Raw genomic sequence first — 6,268 nt, 5'->3', positions numbered from 1 at the left:
AGCATTCCCTGAATCATCACGTTTGCAAACTTCATAATGTACGATAACCTACTATTCGTAATGTGATGATTAGATTGGATAGTAATTTAAGCTAATAAAATAACTAAACTATTGTATGCATAAAGAGTGTTCAGTGCATGGCTGAGCACGTATAGGGTAGAGTAGACCTAGGCTGTATCAGATACGCTTCTTCATTCTTTACATGAGAAAAATGTGGCCTTTTCATAAACACATTTCATTCATTTCTACTACACTTTATATGACTGTAGACGTTAGCAGAATCTTTTTTAATTTGTCAAATTACAAGGTAGCCTACTCTGCTGACAGACACAGACACAGATCAATGAAACAAACGCTGTCCATATAATAGGTCTACCAGAAGGGGAGACACAAATACATATATAATATATATATAATATAACAAATAAATAGAAAAACTGAACCCCCTAATGACAATGAAAATACATGAGTCTTTTAATTGTCTTCTCTCTACAGCAATAACCATTTGCTTTCCAAATTATGTTTTCCCGTGATTGTATTTTGAAATATTACAATATGCCTGGCTCTACTTTTCGCAGATAGTCGCAACCAAACAATAATCTGCCCAAATTGCGCATGCTGCCTTTCCTTCCGACTGTAGGCAATATATTTTAAATATATATATTTTTTAATAAGCTAATGATCCTCTGTCAGCAAATCATGCTATAGTTTCTTATTTTGAAGTATTACATGYATTTCTGTATAGAAAGGATTAGGCTAAATAGGCGCAATCATTTTGGCAATTCAATTGACTTTAAGGAAAGCTTCCCCTAGCCTTATGGACACCTCGCCTATGCTTGAATATTAAAAACCTAACCGCACATAACATTTTCTATTTGAGTGCAGGCTACGATGACATATTTTGTTCAGAAGATGTCAATGTATATATTTTTTATTCTGACTCTCTCTCTCTCTCTCTCTCTCTCCATCCCCTCCCTTTCCTCCCCCCTCTCTCGCCACCTTCCAATCCATCCTTCTCTCTCCCCTCTTTGTCTCTCTCGCCCCCTGCAGGCCAAATCATGTATCTGTCACATGTGCGGCGCCCACCTGAACCGGCTCCACTCCTGTCTCTCCTGCGTCTTCTTCGGCTGCTTCACCAAGAAACACTACGCACGAGCACGCCAAAAACAAACGACACAACCTAGGTTAAATGTCACGTGCTAGCTTATGTTTCACTGTTCATTTTCACACACACACACACACACACACCATCTACCACGACACACGCAACAACCCACCACACAACCCCAAGACCAACCACATCACAACAACACAGGCAGATTCAGGCCCTGCTCTGCCTGAGAGAACTGTCCTTTTCAGAGACATTGAGCAGAACCCGTCCTTCTCCGTAGCATTAACGTTCTACTGGGAGCCAGTACTTAGTCTCTCTAAGCCTGTCTGTTCCCCAGTCAGCTTGTGGGAGGGAGAATGTTTAATCCTCAAACCACATAGAGTTGAATGACCCTGTATTCTTACATGGTAATTATCAAAGTCTAAGTCTCTGTTTTGTATTAGTGCACTACGTTTGACGGGGGTCCCAGGGCTCTGGTAAGAAGTAGTGCACTACGTTTGACCGGGGTCACAGGGCTCTGGTAAGAAGTAAGTGCACTACGTTTGACCGGCGGTACCACAGGGGCTCTGGTAAGAAGTAGTGCGCTACGTTTTGACGGGCGTCCACAGGGCTCTGGTAAGAAGTAGTGCACTACGTTGACCGGGGTCCCACAGGCTGCTGGTAAGAAGTAGTGCACTACGTTTGACCGGGGTCCACAGGGCTCTGGTAAGAAGTAGTGCACTACGTTTGACGGGGTCCACAGGGCTCTGTAAGAAAGTAGTGCACTACGTTTGACCGGGGTCCACAGGGCTCTGGTAAGAAGTAGTGCACTACGTTGACGGGGTCCAACAGGGCTCTGGTAAGAAGTAGTGCACTACGTTTGACCGGGGTCCACAGGGCTCTGGTAAGAAGTAGTGCACTTACGTTTGACCGGGGTCCACAGGGCTCTGGTAAGAAGTAGTGCACTACGTTTGACCGGGGTCCACAGGGCCTCTGGTAAGAAGTAGTGCACTACGTTTGACGGGTCACAGGGCTCTGGTAAGAAGTAGTGCACTAATTGACCGGGTCACAGTCTGGTAGAAGTCGGCACACGTTGCGGGTCCAAGGGCTCTGGTAAGAGTAGTGCACTAGTTTGACCGGGTCCACAGGGCTCTGGTAAGAAGTGTGCACTACGTTTGACCGGGGTCCACAGGGCTCTGGTAAGAGTAGTGCACTGAAGGGAACGTGGTGCCGTTTGGGACGCTGGCGTAGAAATATCACAGATCCATTGGAATTCCATTTTATTATATTTCTTGGTAATTATGGGTCTATATACAGTACTAATAGTAAAAGGAGGTAATTGCTGTGGTTGTGATATTGTCTGAGGAGAATGGTGACAGATGATGAGAGGGTGGTAATGCTAGGGTAATCTGTTAGGGGGTGATAGAGGTTAGAAGGTCCTTCTGAGGGGGGCGGTGTCACAGTAAGGTTTTGATCTATACACACACGTGACACCCCCCCCCCCACACACACTGAGCCGTGTCTGTCGTTCAGTGGGGTTGTCACAGTAAGGTTTTGATCTATACACACACACACTCTGACACACACACACTCGACACACCACACTGCGCGTGTCTGTCGTTCAGGGGTGTCACAGTAAGGTTTTGTTCTAGACACACACACACTCTGACACACACACACAAATACACTGAGCCGTGTCGGTCGGCTCTGTCATACCGCCCCCCAGGACTACCACCACAGTGTTAATTAGGTCGGGGCTTTCCACAGTAGCACACTCACTGTGCATTGTACCATTAATCAAATGAACCCTGACTCCAGCTGTTCCTCTGGATTCTTCACTTCCTTCATCATCCTCCTCCTCTGTGTGTCTGGATTTATATTTAACTTCCTCTGTGGTGTTGTACACAAGAACTCTTCTCCTTTTCTCAGGTTCCATGGTTCCACATCAGTCAAGGCCTTTCTCAGTGCATGCCTGTTGCCATTGGACACAGAGTGATGAGCTTCTTCTAGCTAGCTCCTCTCTCATCTTATGGACCACCACACATAACGCCCCATTTACATTTTCTGTATAAATGTTGAGGCCTATCCATCAATTGTCCCTTTTCACTCTCCTGGATCCTCCTAGTTACGAGACAAACCTTTTAATATCCAATGTGCAAGGGGTTTTATTTGGCTGTCCATGAGTTGATGTTTCGTCACAATATTGTTTTGAACGTTTGTTTTGGACTGATGCCCGGCGTAGCATTCTTCTCAATGCGCTGATGACGATTTCATCAAAAGTGCATTACAGTGGCTTGGAATAACTATGACATTCAATAGGAGGCAATAATCAGTAAAATAACCGTTTTGTCATCATTTTGATGTTGCCAGATTGAATCTTAGATGCAGTATACGTTAGCTAGCTAAGATTGAGGGGAGGCCACCGGATTTTAGCTAGCTAATGTTATCATTGCTAGTTATTTTTGACACACTTTTCTAGCTTATTTTATTTTTTTTAAACCTTTATTTAACTAGGCAAGTCAGTTAAGAACAAATTCTTATTTACAATGACGGCCTACTGACGCGAACAGTGGGTAAACTGCCTTGTTCAGGGGCAGTTAACCCACTTGTTAACCCACTTACCTTGTCAGCTTGGAGATTCGATCCATAACCTTTCGGTTACTGGCCCAACACTCTAACCACTAGGCTACATGCCAAGAAAGTTGCCATCTGGTTAAAGTAAATTTGACGACATGATAATGCCGGCAAAGTAGTTTCCTACTAAATATTTACTACTTTAGCAATGTCATCTATTTCCAGGCACAATAGTGTAATTTAGATGAAATAGTGGTTAACCCCAGTCTTTCTGAACGGAGCTATCACCACTTTATGGCACCATATGGCGCCTGCCGCGCGAGCGGCTTGAGAACGTTCATACAGTGGCATGACGCGACGGAGTGACGGAGTGCAACCTATGAATAAATAGGTTGTCACGGCAACAGAAGAACCCAGGTATTGTTACCTGGTGTTGGAGAACAGTGGAAGAGCAGGGAGGTAGATGTGATGGACATGCACACACACACAAAAAAACATACTCGTCACACACACACACACACACACACACATACACACACCTTCCCTACGTGATAGTTCTCTAATTCTCCAATGCAGTAGCATTGACATGGAACGACACAAGGTCAAATCAATAGAGGAGTGGAACACAGAAAGTGCTTGTCTTCACGCTGGCCACATCAATGACGAAGTTAGATGTGCAATAAACACAAGCTGTTGTTCTGCAGGAAATATCTAGTTCTAATGCTCTTGTATTCCTTCTTTCTCTCTGCTCTCTCCCTTCCAGCAATAGACTTATTATATGGTGGAATATATTGTTTTGTGTGTCAAGACTACATATACGACAAAGAGATGGAACAGATTGCCAAAGAAGACAGAGGAAAGCCTGGAAATTGCAAGGTACAGTGTTGCTGGGCTCCAGCAGCTCAGGCAACGCTACTTTTCTGTGTCTGTTTTATCTCTAACTAGCTAAATTGCCATACATGTTTAATGCTTTTCGACCTGTTCAAATTAATGTCATTGGTTAGAGTTTGTTTTGATATTTTAACCTGCGTGTGTGATCGCGTTTGGTGGGGGGGGCAAATCAATTTATGCAGATAGCGCACGATGGCGCACGCGCACAGCCGGGTTTGGGTTCCGTGTAAATGACTGCAGTGTAAATACTGGCACAGTGTCATCAGCATAAAAGTGTAGCTCCCAGTTGTTCACTAGGAAGCAGTATGGTTAATATACAATATGAGTAGAACATCTGGCCCTGGAATGAAGCCCTGACGTATAGCTGAGGCTGACACTGGACTTTCCTTCGGTTCAGCTTTGAAATAGACACTGATCGTATACAAATGTTCAAGGTTTGAATAATTGTTTTAGTAAAATATTCTATCTGTTTGGGCTTCTGCGGTCAGTCTCAGTCTCCATTATTTTTGTCATTATGTTCTGGCCCCAACCATTCCGTCAAGAAAAATTGTCCCACGGGCCAAATCTAGTTAATGATCCCTGCAATGACTCCATCATAGCCTGGTCCAGATCTATTTGCCAACTCTTATGGTCACCGGTGTGACAATTACCATAGGAGTTGGCAGGACAGCACAGACAGATCTGTGACCAGGCCACCTTTATCAAGGATCAGGTTGAAAATATTGATGGTTTGGTCAATGTCTCAACGATGTGTCTGTCTTTGTGACCAGGTGTAGGGGAGAAATACTCGACGTGGGAGCCTACGAAGCGAGAGCTGGAGTTACTACGGCACAATCCAAAGCGAAGGAAAATCACTACAAACTGCACCATCGGTGAGATATAGGCTGGTCCGCTCTCCGCATATCCTTATGATGTGCTAGTATGGTAGCAGGGTCGATTTCATCACCCAGACCTGTGTGTTGTCCAGGTGTCTGTGGTGTTGTCTGTGTAGTCCAGGTGTCTGTGGTGTTGTCTGTGTAGTCCAGGTGTCTGTGGTGTTGTATGTGTAGTCCAGGGTTACTTATCTGTTTATGTTGGGCTAGAAAGGAGTAATGAACACCACAGGGCAGCAGGCAGAAGCCCAGAGAGGGAGAGAGAGAATGCGCTGTTCCTTTTTCAATGACAAGTTCACACAACAAGGATGGTCTCTTTCTCTCAGACGCTCTGTTTCTCAAACTCTTTGTAGATTCAAACATACTTAGGCCTCTGTTTCATTCTTCCTCTTCTCTCAATCTTTTCCTCTCTCTGCAGTTATCTCGCTTGATTTTCTAGAGTTCATTCAGTCTTCCTACTTTGTTCTCCTCCTCCCTCTCGCTGTAATGAAACACTCGTAGAGAGGCCTACCAGCTGTCTCGGGGTGTGTGGAGTGGGTCGAGTCTTGAGAGTTTAACCCCCCGCCGAGAGCTCTAATTCTGGGCCAAACAGGCTGGACCAGTCCCAGGCTCCACACTGGGCCTCACCTGATCTGTTCACACAGGCCTTTGTGGTGGACCACAGCTTTTATCTGCACTGGCCAAACCATGGTTAGATTACACTAGCCCAAACCATGGCTGGATTACGCTAGCCCAAACCATGGCTGGATTATGCTAGCCTACGCTAGCCCAATCCATGGCTGGATTACGCTAGCCCAATCCATGGCTGGATTGCGCTAGCCCAAACCATGGCTGGATTGCG

The 6,268-nt window shown here is 45.1% G+C and overlaps 1 long non-coding RNA gene across 1 annotated transcript; it reads left to right on the top strand.

Annotated features, from left to right (window-relative positions):
* Positions 1-86: 86 nt before the first annotated feature.
* Positions 87-5,446, top strand: LOC139022551 (uncharacterized). Its single transcript, XR_011478638.1, has 3 exons — positions 87-1,184; positions 4,428-4,540; positions 5,326-5,446. It is a non-coding gene; the product is annotated as an uncharacterized lncRNA (long non-coding RNA).
* Positions 5,447-6,268: the final 822 nt, after the last annotated feature.

Source organism: Salvelinus sp. IW2-2015, unplaced genomic scaffold (assembly GCF_002910315.2).
Source record: "Salvelinus sp. IW2-2015 unplaced genomic scaffold, ASM291031v2 Un_scaffold5601, whole genome shotgun sequence".
NCBI lineage: Eukaryota > Metazoa > Chordata > Actinopteri > Salmoniformes > Salmonidae > Salvelinus > Salvelinus sp. IW2-2015.
This window is presented reverse-complemented; position numbering and strand designations above follow the sequence as displayed.